The following is a 14,689-nucleotide window of genomic DNA, read 5'->3' as shown; positions in this document are numbered from 1 at the left end:
AAAGAATCCTATCTCACATTCATGAACCAAAAATATTGAGATTAGACATCATTTCATTCGTGATCATGTGCAGAAAGGGGATGTGATAGTTTGTGTGCACTAATGAACAGTGGGCTCATATTTTCACCACACCTCTTCAAGAAGATAGGTTTATAACGATTAGACGCGAGCTACGTCTAATGCATAGTAGAGAGGCCACTTAGAAAAATGATTAAGTGCACAAACTAAGGGGTAGCTACTTATTCTAAAAATCCACGACTCTAAATATTTTACATCTATCCTTTTGTTATACTTTGTGAGTTTGTTTGTGTTACATGACTATTATACTACTTGTGCTAACTATTTGTGTTTTGCAATGCATGACTATTATACCTCTTGGATGTTAAGAGTCATCTTATGTTTATTATCTTGCTCATACTGGACTATTTGACTTAGTTATTGTGGATAATTGTAAATTTGAACTTAATGAAGTCATTTCTATACAGATATTTTTGGGAAATGCACTATTTTCAAACGACATGCTACCGAATTTTCTAAAAGTCTTCCCAAACCATATTTTGTATTTAAATGATTCTTACTCAATGCCTTGCCGATATGCTTAAAATTTATTATGGCCCTTTTTTCTATTGCCAAAAGGGGAAAAAGTTAGGCAAAATTGGGTATCTTGAGAAAATGCTTGAACTTTTAAAATCTCTAAAATTCTTATTATGCATACTGTCAGGGGGAGCCTTTATTGGCTATACCCACTTTTGCATGATGTATTTGTCATCATAAAAAAGGGGGAGAATATTGACCTTACAGGTCATACCCTGTTTTGATTATGACAAATACTCTAGTATTTAATATCTGTCAAGTTTTTGTGTAGGTTCATATTTGGGGTAACCCGAAAAAAAAATAATAATAATAATAGAAAATAAATATATATTATTCATCAATTAATTAAATAGGGATTATTAAATTAATTAATGAAATAAACAAATAAAAGGAATAGTGAAAAATTAAATTAAATTAAAATTATTCATTGTTAATTAATTAATTATTTATTATTATTATTAAATTGAATTAATTAAGTTAAGTTATATGATGGTTAAATTTATATGCCTAAATGTATGAGGATAGATGATATATATATATATATAGGTATATAATTTGATATTGTTATAATATATAATAAAGTAAAAAGAGAAAAAAAAAGGGAAAAGGAAGCTAGAAGCTTCCTAGCTGAGGGATTTCAAATTGAAATCCACATCTTCATTTTGAAACAGACAAAGGCCTCAGTGAGCTTCTATGGTTCTCTCTCTCACTTTCCGTCTCTCTTCTTATCTCTTCTCCTTCTCTCCTCAATTTCTCGGTGGATATTCAGCTGATTGAAAAACCAAAGATATCGCTGGATTCCTAACTTGACCACCGACATTTCTACCAAAGCATCGTAGTCACCATTCTTGGGGTAAGGTGAATTTTCCCAATTTACTTAATTTTTCCTTAGATCTTCAACCAAATCGACAACCGGGCACCACCACAGGGTCGTAGTCGCGATCGTCATCATTTTGGCCGGAGTAAATTTCCAATTTGGGTTTCCTTGACCCCACTCCAAAGTGAGTGTGAGATTTGAGAAAATAAGTAAATTGGTTATATTTTAGGGTATAATTATTTATTTTAAATTTAAGGGCCTAGAAAATATTAAAATAGTATTTTATTTAGGGTTGATTTAATGGAACTAAGATTTTTATTTCAGGGCTCGGATGAGTGCCGCAAGTATCTTTTCGGGGTCCCTGTTGGCGTTGTTCAAGAAACTAGGTAAGGGGGAAATTATATACATGAAATTAGATTTTTACAAATTAAATAAAAATGCACTATTTTATATATGTATATATATGTTTTCATGTGGGTATAAAATGTCAACCATGTAAATTATATTTTCTGAGCTTAGGACTGCCTATTTAGCTACATATATATGAAAATGAACAGATGAAAGTGGAAAGTATTTCAGAATAATTATGTAATAAATGAAGGTATATTTTTAGTAAATAAACGTTAAATATTGGTTGGCTTATTTTACAGGCAATGTATGAACTTTTCTGCTAAAATGTGTGGCATAAGTGGATAGTAATGTCGTTTGAGCATATGTTATTTGTATGAGATGTAGACTATGTAAGAAATGCACTGTTAATGAAATTTTATAAGGACCATGTTGTTTGTGTTTGATAATGCAACCATGTATGCAATGACAACTAAAAGGAGTTGTAGACTAATTGATGACAGCTAAAAGGAGTTGTGTTAGTAGATTCTAGCTCATATCTGTGTGGACTAACTGATGTACAACTAAAAGGAGCTGTAGTATGAATGAATGAAATGGAAATGTGAATGAAATCGATGTGAAATATGAAATGTGAACGATATAAAAGGTGAAAGGTTACGTAAAGTGAAATTTTATGAAATGCTAAAATTATGAACATGAACAGTTGCAGATGTTTGAATAATGACAAAAAGAATAATGTATTATGGTATTATCAGGTATTTATGCTAGTAGAACGTATTACGCTAGGGCGGGGCAAACTCTTCGCCTGAGGGTTTGCTGAGAAAGGCGAGTGCACTAGTAGTATCAGATGTAGCAGTAGGCTACATAATGTGTTAGGGCAGAGGGAAACTACTTGCATGGGCAGGTAGATTTCCCTATTCTTAGGAGCCTTCGCCAGTAAAATTTTGTATGAACTCTGTGAGTACGAGATTAATCTATCACTTAAGGGCTTACTGAATAAGGTGAGTGCTCTGGTATGCTTCAGTCGTGACCCTTGGGTTGCCTAATGTATCAAAGCAAAGGGGTGCTACTTGTATGGGCGGCTAATCACTCCTATCCTTAGGTAATCTCATGGGTAAAATACCTTGCATGTGTTTGAATAGGATCAGAAAATGATTTTAGAAATTATGTTAATGATTTGCAAATGATGAATGATATGTTATATACAAACCTGATGTTGGCCACACACTGTTTTAATATATTGTTTCTTCCCTTACTGAGATGTGTCTCACTCAAATATGAACTTGTCTTTTTCAGGGTTTCCACAAGATCGAGCTTAGAGAGCTCGAGCTGTTATAACATTTTTTAGAAAAAAGGTATAATTTTGATGATATTTTGGGATGTGTGTATTTTATATTTTATGTTTTATGTTCTATGTTTTAAGTCTTCTAAGATATGGATGGTTGTGAAACATACTGGTGTTTGTGAATACTGAATGTTTTTGGTGATATGTGTATATATGAGAATACAGGTGATGAATAGTTCTTTTGGATTATGGATAGAAATAGTAAAGTCTGGTATTATATTTTTGGAGATTATATTTTGTTTTAAGTTGCGTACATGATATTAGAATGTGGATTATTAGGTAAATGAATAGTAGCTCTCTGGGCCCACATCGGGGGTCGTGGCGTTACAGATAGTATCAGAGCAATGTCTAGCCAGAAGTGTGATTAGATTAATATTGTCTGGTTATGGAAATATTAGAGTATTAGGTTATGGATGATTTATTCTAGAGTATAGGATTGAGTTGCGATAAGGATAGGGATGGGTAGATTAAGATACTATTAGGAATTCTAAGTTGTGTTTGTAAGCTTGGAGGCAAAAAATCCCTTGATGGTCTTCTGTGTTTTTATGAAGAAGCAGTTAGCTTTAGAAAATCATGGTAAATCCATCGATGGTGATGTTTCCGAGCAGAGAAATTAAAACTTTGAATTTGAACTCGAAGGCTAGGTTGGTTGATCTAGGGGAAAAAAATCTTTGAAGGAAAATAATTTAAGTGATGTGATTTAATGGTTTGTGGTCAACTTGGGTGTTTGATATTTAAATTGGAGTACATGGAAATGTGTGGTATGAGATTGGTTAGTTGATTTCAGAGGTTATGGTATCAGGGAAGCCAGCAAGTACCTCTAGGTAGAGGTGGACCAACGCAGGTGTACTCGTTGATTCCTGATTAAGGCCGATATTGCCAAGGGGGTAGGTATGAGTTTGTGTTTAAGATAAAGGATAGTTTTATTTCATTATGGATAATGTAGAAATCTATATAATGATATGTATTAGATTGTGTGAGATAGTTAGTTAATAATTTTTTTAAAAAATAATGTGAACAATGATCGGGTAGCGAATTTCAAGGATGAAATTCTTTAAAGGAGGGAAAAATGTGGTAACCCGGAAAAAATAAATAAATAAATAATAATAATAAAATAAATATATATTATTCATCAATTAATTAATTAGGCATTATTAAATTAATTAATGAAATAAACAAATAAAAGGACTAGTAAAAAAATTAAATTAAATTAAAATTATTCATTGTTAATTAATTAATTAATTAATTATTATTGATTGAATTAATTAAGTTAAGTTATATGATGGTTAAATTTATATGCCTAAATGTATAAGGATAGATGATAAATATATATATATATATAGGTATGTAATATGATATTGTTATAATATATAATAAAGTAAAAAAAAAAAAAGGAAAAGGAAGCTAGAAGCTTCCTGCCTGAGGGATTTCAAATTGAAATCCACATCTTTGTTTTGAAGCAGATAGAGGCCCCAACGAGCCTCTTTGGTTCTCTCTCTCACTTTCCGTCTCTTTTCTTGTCTCTTCTCTCTCTCTCTCCTTAATTTCTCGGCGAATATTCAGCTGATCAAAATATCAAAGATACCGTTGGATTCCTAACTCCTCCACTGACATTTCTACCAGAGCAGATTTGTCGTAAGAGTGGCGTAGACACTATTTCTACGTAGGGTAACTTTTCCCAATTTACTCAATTTCTCCTTAGATCTTCAGCCAAATCGACGATCAGGCATCACCACGGGGTCTTAGTCGCGATTGTCATCATTTTGGTTGGAGTAAATTTTCAATTTGGGTTTCTTAGGCTCCACTCCAAAGCAAGAGTGGGATTTGGGAAAATAAGTAAAGTTGTTATATTTGAGGGTATAATTATTTATTCAGAATTTAAGGGCCTAGGAAATATTAAAATAGTATTTTATTTGAGGTTGATTTAATGGATCTAGGATTTTTATTTTAGGGCTCGGGTGAGCACCGCAGGTATCTTGTCGGGGTCCTTGTTGGTGTAGTTCAAGAAACTAGGTAAAGGGAAAATTATATATATATTAAATCAGGTTTTTATAGATTAAATAAAAATGGACTATGTTATATATGTATATATGTTTTCATGTGGGTATAAATGTCAACCATGTAAATTATGTTTTCTAAGCTTAGGACTGCTTACTTAGCTACATATATGTGAAAATGAATTAATGAAAGTGGAAAGAATTTTGGGATAATTATGTAAGAAATGAAGGTATATTTTCAGTAAATAAACGTTAAATATTGGTTGGCTTATTTTACAGGCAATGTTCGAACTTTTCTGCTAAAATGTGTGGCATGAGGGGATAATAATGTTGTTTGAACATATGTTATTTGTATGAGATGCAGACTTTGTAAGAAATGCACTGTTAATGAAATGTTATAAGGACCATGTTACTTGTATTTGATAATGCAATCATGTATGCAATGAAAGCTAAAAGGAGTTGTAGACTAATTGATGATAGCTAAAAGAAGCTGTGTTAGCAGATTCTAGTGCATATCTATGTGGACTAATTGATGTATAGTTAAAAGGAGCTGTAGTACGAATGAATGAAATGGAAATGTGAATGAAATGGATGTGAAATATGAAATGTGAACAATATAAAAGGTGAAAGGTTGCGTAAAATGAAATGTTAAAGTTATGAACATGAACAGTTATGGATGTTTGAATAACGACAAACAGAATAATGTATTATGGTATTATCTGGTGTTTATGCTAGTAGAACGTGTTACACTAGGGTGGGGCAAAATTTTGTATGAACTGTGTGAGTATGAGATTAATCCATCAATTGAGAGCTTACTGAGTAAGGTGAATGCCCTGGTATGCTTCACTAGTGACCCTTTGGTTGTCTAATGTATTAGAGCAGAGGGGTGCTACTTGTATGGGCGGGAAATCATCCCCATCCTTAGGTAATCTCATGGGTAAAATACCTTGCATGTGTTTGAATAGGATCAGAAAATGATTTTAGAAATTATGTTAATGATTTGCAAATATTGAATGATATGTTATATACAAACCTCATGTTGGCCACACACAGTTTTAATATATTATTTCTTCCCTCACTGAGATGTGTCTCACTCAAATATGAACTTATCTTTCTTAGAGTCTCCACAAGATTGAGCTTAGAGAGCTCGAGCTATTATAGCATTTTTAAGAAAAAGGGTATAATTTTGATGATATTTTGGGATGTGTATATTTTATATTTTATGTTTTAAGTATTCTGAGATATGGGTGGTTGTGAAACATACTGGTGTTTGTGAATATTGAATGTTTTTCGAGATATGTGTATATATAAGAATACAGGTGATGAATAGTTATTTTGGATTATGGATATAAATAGTAAACTCTGGTATTATATTTATGTTTTCTGATGCGTACATGATGTTAGAATGTGGATTATCAAGTAAATGAATGGATTAGTAGCACTCCGGGCCCACGTAGGGGGTTGGGGCGTTACAATATTGGAAAGATCATATGATGACATGAGGTGGCTTGAAGAAGATAAAGACCTAGAATATTTATTTTCTTTATAATTTATATTCTTTTGAATTCAGGTCTGTAATATTTAAGTAGGAATGTTCTGTAATAATTAATGCATTGCATGCATGATAGGACAGATAAGCTCAAATGCCATAAATTGACTTTAGGTCCCCAATCATTATGTGACAAGGCCCCTATAACTTAAAATTACAATTATGTGAACAGGGGTGACTTTAAATGTCAATCAAGACTTAAATGCACATTTTTGGTGTGTTTGGTTGACCGAACCCAAACCTATATAGACTATTTGGTGGACCGAACCTCCCAGGGTCAACAAGTTGACTATTTGGTCGACCATTTTTAAAATGAAATTGACTTGTATGGTCGACCAAATTGGCACGTGGCTGATTCCCAACGCCCTGGTCGATCGAACTTATAGTTGAAAAATGACCAGGTCGACCGAACCTCTAAATTTGGTCAACCGAACATATCCTGGTTGGCCCAACCTTGGAGCATCCAAAATCGCACAAATATGGTCGACCGAACCTACAGTTCAAAAATGCCTTGGTTGAGCGAACTTGGCAACTGGGTCGACTTAACTTAAAATACAGTTGATCGAAAACTCTCGGGTTGCCCAATTTTTACCTAGGTAAAACAGGGTTAATTTTTATTAACCTTAAACTTTTTTGAAAATACCGAATGAGTCCTGAACAATTATATTTTTTGGAGTGTTTATAAATACTCCCCCCATTTTGTCTGATTAGCACTTGATTAGCAAACATCATTAGCAATATTCTCTCTGAAATTCCAAAACCCTATTTTTCACATTCAAGCTCACCAGTTCCATTCTTACTCATCCTTCTTGCAAAAATTGTTTAGTAAGAGTGTTTTAAAGATTATATTATATTTAGCTTACACTCTCAATGATTGTGTTTGATTGAGATTGATTTTATTTGAGAGTAAGTTTTGAGTTTTTCTTTGAGACTTTGTTAATAAGTCTTACGTGGGAAAACTCTTTAGAGCTTGTGAGCTTTGCTTTATCATTGCAATACTCAAGAGCTTGTTTGTGTTTATTTGTGAAATAATTTTTACAAACCGATTTCAAAGATCTTTTGTGGTTGATTTTTAGAAAAATAATTTTTGAGATATTTGCATGTGTGCTTAAGATCTTTGTTACTGCACTTTGTAATTGATATTATTGTCTTGACACAAAGATCCTAACACATACACTCTGATGTACTGACTACTATACTTGCATTATTTTTTAGAGTAGACATATAAACTACATTGAGCTTATCTTATCCCATCATATTGTAGTGTGTTGATTATATTGGTACAAATTTGCTTATTAGAGAAGTGTATATTTTGTACATGAAATTTGTATTGATTACTTGTTGCATTCCAAGCATGGCCTGAGGGGCATTAATCCATCCTAAAAGGATTGGTTGTAAAGGTTGAGGTCAGCCCTGTGTTAATTTGACCTAGTTGTATTTCGGTGTCGCTCCACCTATGAAGTGAGCCTTAGTGTAATCCTTGTGCTTGTGAGCCAAGGTGGGGATGTAGGCACACTTGCCGAACCTTGATAACATATCTGGTGTTATCTCTCTGTACTTGTTTTTCTGTGCATGCGTAATTAGTTTACTTGTATAATTTAATTTTAGCTGAATATATTGATTTATTTTATATCTACACTAGATTGAGCCTAAGGTTGCGTAATACTGTTGCTAGATAATTGACCCAGGGGAGAAATTTTTAAAATACCAATTCACCCTCCCACTTAGGATTACAGTAAAGCTAACAATCTGTATACCTAATTTTAGTGATGACGCCCTTTGTCTTAGGGTTTTCCCATTTTCTTTGAAGGATAAGGCCAAATACTAGCTGACGCTCTTAGAGCTGAACTCGGCGACCAACTGGGCCACCATGCAGCATGAATTCTAGAAAAAATCCTTCCCAATTGGGAAGACTAACCAGTTGCGAAGGGCAATCAAAAGTTTCACACAAACGGACGGGGAACTTTTCTTTGAGACCTGGCAGTGTTTTAGGGACCTACTTCGTAAATGCCCACATCATTAAGTCCCCAAGTAGCAATTAGTTCAAAATTTTTACGAAGGGTTAGCTGAGAGAGATAGGTCCATGGTCAATGCATCATGCGGAGGTACTTTACTCACAAAGCACGAGAACGAGGCTTGGATTCTCTTTGAAAATTTGGTTGAAAATTCTCAGTAGCACATGACTGCCACTTGTAGACTACCTCATCCATTAACCTCTAAATCTAAGGGAGTTTACGAGTTGGCCACAAGTCAGGACCTAGCTACACTACACACCATATCCTAGAAACTCGATCAGTTCTTTTCTTTATGACAACAACCACAATCAATGGCATGTGTATAAGTTTGTGCAATTTGTTCCGAACCTGCGCATACATGCTATAATTGCCCACATTTTCCTTCCCAACTTAAGCTTATGCAAGAGGGAGTGAAGGCCACCCACCAGTGTTATAATCAACTGTCAACCAACTTCGACTCAAATACCTATAGTCATAGGTGGAAATTTAATCCTAACTTCCTCAAGAAGTCGCAAGCTCCAGGCCTTCAAGTCTAAAGACCTCAATAAAATATTAATGCTTCACTCCCTCACCCACATCAAAATTTCCAAGATCCTCCCATTTTGGCTCATAGACACTCATTGTATCAACAATCATCTCCTTAACAACCTAACTATAATTATTTTCAAGAGACAGTGTTGAAAACCCTACAAAGCATTGAAGTTGATCACCAAGTAAACTGGCAATTACTCCATTCTCGCTCTCAATCCATAGCTAAGTTGGAGGCCACTATGGGACAACTAACTATGTCATTTAGCAAGAGAGATAAAGGTGAGTTGCCAAGCTAGCCTCAAGCAATACCTAAGCGTCAATGCAGAGTGGAGTGTGAGATGATAGTAGAATCTTCATCGTATAAAGCACATGCCCAGGCGATAACCACTCTTAAGAGTGGCAGGGAGATAAACAATAGGGACGGGGAGAAAATAAATCAAGAAAATGGTAAAGAGATGAAGAGGGATGAAGCTACAGATTTAGGTATCCCCCTTTCTCAGAATTCGAAAATGGACACCGAAGCATCTACCTTGCCACAACATGAAACACTTCCCCACAATATTCCTGCAACCCCTTACCCTGCAGCTCTCCATGCACCCTTTAAATGTAAAAAGGAGACCATTATTGAATCCATCATGGAAACATTTGGAAAAGTTAAGGTTAACATCCTTTTCTTAGATGCCATCAAGCACATACCTGTATATGCCAAATTCCTCAAGGTCCTATGCACACAAAAGAGAAAATTAAAGGTGCATCTGAACAAGCAAGTCAAGTTGACTGACCATGCAAGCTCAACCTTTTTAGGTCACCTCCCTCCAAAGTTAAAAGACCTTGGTGCTCCAACCATTTCATGTGTAATTTACAATTACACAATTGATAGGGCCTTTTTGGACTTAGGAGCAAGTGTGAACCTTCTACAATAATCGGTTTTCAAGAAATTTAATTTAGGAGAGTTGAAGTCCACCCTGGTAACATTAAGCTTTGCTGATCGGTCAATGAAAACACCCCAGGGTATAATAGAGGACGTCTTAGTTAAGGTTGACTAGTTTTACTATCCTGTTGACTTCATAGTCTTGGATATGGAACCCTCTTACCCAACTAAGGACCAGATCCCCGTCTTATTAAGACGACCCTTTTTTGGCATCAGTAAATTCCTGTATTCAATGTAGGATAGGGATTATGGATGTGTCCTTTGGTAACATGCAACTTCACCTGAATGTATTCCACATATCTCAGCATCCACTTGAAGACATCCACGATATAGATGTCGATATGATTGATCAATGTGTTGAGGATGTGACCCCCTCAATCTTATAAAGGAATCCTTTAGGGGAGATAATTCAACCTGAGAGCAACCCCCTATCTGACCCGGATGACCAATATGAACTGATTCTCTCAATTCGTGATACAATATCCGGGTTGGAAGGAAACATCTGGGTAAATGAGACATGGTTCAAAGAAGAAGTGGGGGACAACATGTGTATCATTGAACCGGGATGATTTCAAGGTGTACTTTTGATGAGTCTGGCTGAAGGCGATAAACTTAGCGCTTTTGGGAGGCAACCCAAATGTTTTTCTTTTCTTTTCGAATCTTCAAGTTATATAAAATAGTGTGCATAAGAAATAAAGTCTTTCGGATATATTTAAAGCAGTGGAGGTGCAACTAGGATTGGAACCAGCACTAAGCCGGGTGCGATTTGGTCTACTTGCACGAAGGTGAGCGACCAAACGCACCCAAGAAATAATTCGTGCCACTTGGTCGTTACAGTATAAAAAGTCATTTAGAAACCCTTTTTCCCTCGTGATCGTCCAAATTCCACAGACCACCCACCCAATCGATCTTCGTCGCCCCCATTTGGGACTTTGTCGTCCAAGCTCTGCCGACCTCCGTTACTTACCAATGTTCCTCCGATAACCACTCTAGGAAGTCATAACACCGGTGACACTCTCTCTTGGGCACGCCATCTATTTAGTGACTCTTAGGGTTTTGGGTACGTGGTCTTTCATCCTTTCAAACTTTTGCTGCATTTCTTTTCATTGTCCATCCATTCCCTCCCCATAGCCCAAAGAATGCCTCATCATCCCAAACCTAGGATTGCCTCCAACCAACCCCAATCGTCTCGGGCCCCTACCAACTAAAGAAGGATCCCTACTTAGCTGCGTGACGTAACGTTGTTAGAGTCTGAGCATCTCCCACTGGCCCCAGCAATAGAAAAAAAGAAACACAGAAGGAAAAACATTCAAAGAATGACCTTGGATGATTGCAATTTCCAGCCAATGTATACGTTCAAGTTAGATGAGATGCGAGCCCACGAAAGAAAAGATGTTGTGTCAACATCCTCGAAATGAGGAAGTTCAACCATTATATGACCCCACTAGCAACATCTTACCATATAGAACTGATTCGAGCATTTTATCAGAATATGCATCATGACCTGAACACTGGGGTGGGGTCCACTACTATCCATGACATTGGGATTAAGCTTACTTCCGCCCTTATTAACAAGACTTGGTCCCACTCTAAAACTGATGATACACCATGGGAGGTACTGGACTCTATTGACATGCATTATATCATCCGCTAGATGTTCCATGAGCAATACTATGATAGCGGTAACATGGTACGTGGCACGTGTTCAACCCGAAGCAGAGTACCTGACTATTTTCTTCTTTGGGATTTAATTCTTCAGCATAACATCTGCACCTCCAAGCACCATTCTGAGTGGCGTGGCATCCATTTACAAGCGCTGTATGCTATACATAAAGGAATGCAGTTGAATATACGTTAGCTAATATTATATGAAATGATAAATTTTTACTTAGGGAATATGAAACACCCAAGGTTAAAATGGCCAACACCTAAGCCTGCCCATGGACAACCCCCTAAGGAGTTGAGACGGTACATTATCCCCTATGCCTAAGTAATCATGGCCATGCTACAACACCTGAGATCTAACCTTGGGAACCCAGATGCACACATTCCCATTGGTGAGGTGACAACTGAAAGGACATGGCGCCAGAGTTTACAATTGGTAGCCATAGCAAGATTGAAGGAGCATCAGTGTGCCCAATTTGAAGGACCTCAAGGATCTGAGATGCTTGTGACAAACTTCTGATACATCCCTGAGCATGAGCCTATACAATTACCAGGTCCACATCCTCATTGCACCCCAAAAAATAAGAAGAGAACTGCAGATGCACCTTCTACATCATCTGCAGCTCCACCATCATCAGCATCCTAGGTTTTGCCTCTGACTAGGGAAGACTTGGGCTGTCTATGTCACCATCTGGAGCTTGTTTGTTCTGAAGTGGTAGATATGTGGAAGGAGATGCATAGGGGTTTCCATGCTTTGTTTGAGATTTTGCATTTCATCTCCTTGTAGGCTGTTGAATCTGTTATCCTTCTTGAACTTGCTACTACAGCTAACCAAAATTCCACCCCGATTCACCCTCCTACATTTGCTACCTCCCCAGCTCGTCCCCTACCTCCAACAACTTCCCCTAAAATACATCCACCTACTAATCATTCTCCTCCTAACCAAGCCACGTCCTAGCCGGTTCGGATATCATGATTGAGATTGAATCCTTTAGCGAGAAGGAAGAGGAGGCCTCGCTGATAGCTGTCATAGCAAGCGAGGTGCAACCCCTCATACAGCTTATTGCGGCTGCTAGTAGTATAGCACCAATCATTGAGCTGACACCTCCTTTGGCATCTGCCCCACTGTTCCCAGTTATGACCACCGCCTATATTTTACTAGTGGACTTACCACGTATGCTAGCCCCACTACAAGTCTAATCACCTCCCATCATCTGGTGATATAGCCGATCTAGGACTATCTCTTCACCCTCTACTTCATTGGCTCCCTCATTGGCACTTGAGCCAATTTCTAATGCACCGTCTTGTATACGATCTTCGGCTCTAGTTTCACCAGCCTATGTATCTGCGGAAGAGGAGGCTGCCACAAGTACACCTTCTAATGAGGCCTAGCTGTAGAGTCCCAAAAAATTATAGTAATTAATAATAAAAGAAAGGAGAGAAAATGGAATTTTTATTAAAGGAGCAGCAGGGCCTCGTCAAAGAGTGTAGAAGTGCTCGTCGACGAGCAGACACTGGGACTCATCGACGGGGGCATGCATCTCGTCGACGAGAACTTACTGAGAGGCCTATTCTAGGGTTTGAAACTCGTCGATGAGGAGATGGTGTTCCTCGATGAGATCCCTTCATTACCTTGTCGACAAGGCGATGTGTCTCATCAATGAGTCCACGTGGAAAAGCTTTCTATACAAATCCAAAAAATCATTTTCTACAGGAATTTCAGTCGCAAATCTTCCCTCTCTCTCTAGAAAAATGAATTCTCTCACTTCTCTCTAAGTTTCTGGCTCTGTCTCTCCCCGGTTCGACGATCAGAAGCTACCACGATGATCATGGGAAGATTCTTTACAACATAGCTAAAGCAAAATGTTGATTTGAGATGTTTGGGATCCATCACAAAACCAGGGTAAGTGTATTATTTGAGTATTTACAGTATTACCAAGTTCATTTAAGCCTATATTTTGTATTATATGAAAGTATACTAGAGTTTTGTGAAGTAAAATCAGGGTATTATATTTTCAGGAATAAGGTGTTTTGGTGATCTTGCAAGAGTGGGTTGAGGACCCCAGTGGATATCTTTTATGAAGGCCAGGTAAATAATGAATAGTTTATAATTCTGAAGATGGAAAAAAGAAGAAAATTCTGAGTATTTAGTTGATTTATTGGAAATATGTATATATGTATTATTTTAGGATTTTGGAAATAGTGCGCTGTGAGCATGAGGTCAAAGTTGGAGGCGAACCTTCCATCCAGTAGGTTAAAGTTGGAGGTGAACCTTCCAGCCAGTAGGTAAAGGAAATATGCTATGCCAGATAAATTAGAATTTTTTCTAGTAAAGATTATATAAGATTATGGGCATTTTTAGAATAGATATTATATAGATATGCAAATTATATTTAATGAATTATTAATTATTGTGTGGCATAAGTAATATGAGTAAAGCATTGAATTTATACAAATTTTACAGAATCATGAATGGTTATACAGTTTTATAGAATTAAGATATATAGGATATACAATTATTTATAGAGCAGATTATACAATATTTATTTTAATGTTATGACTATCAAGTATTTTACAAAATTATGTATTTAACACATTTCAATATAGAGTATAGTTTACAGTTTTATAGTGAGCAAGTATACACAGTTTTCAGAATACCACGATATATAGATCTTAGAGCTATTCCAGTGTTATGGCTATTATAGCAGAAATAGAATCATGGTAAACAGTAAAATACATGTATATGCCAGAGTATTATATATATAATATCAGACCCTAATGGACCATCACAAATTAGATAGCAGAACACGGTACCATAGCTATACAATGGAGAGAGTACAACCACACATTTGAGATAGAGTGTGGCATTTTATGGTCAATTGTGCCATTGGAGAGAT

This window comes from Malania oleifera, chromosome 7 (assembly GCF_029873635.1).
Source record: "Malania oleifera isolate guangnan ecotype guangnan chromosome 7, ASM2987363v1, whole genome shotgun sequence".
Lineage (NCBI taxonomy): Eukaryota > Viridiplantae > Streptophyta > Magnoliopsida > Santalales > Ximeniaceae > Malania > Malania oleifera.
Note: the sequence above shows the minus strand (reverse complement) of the source record.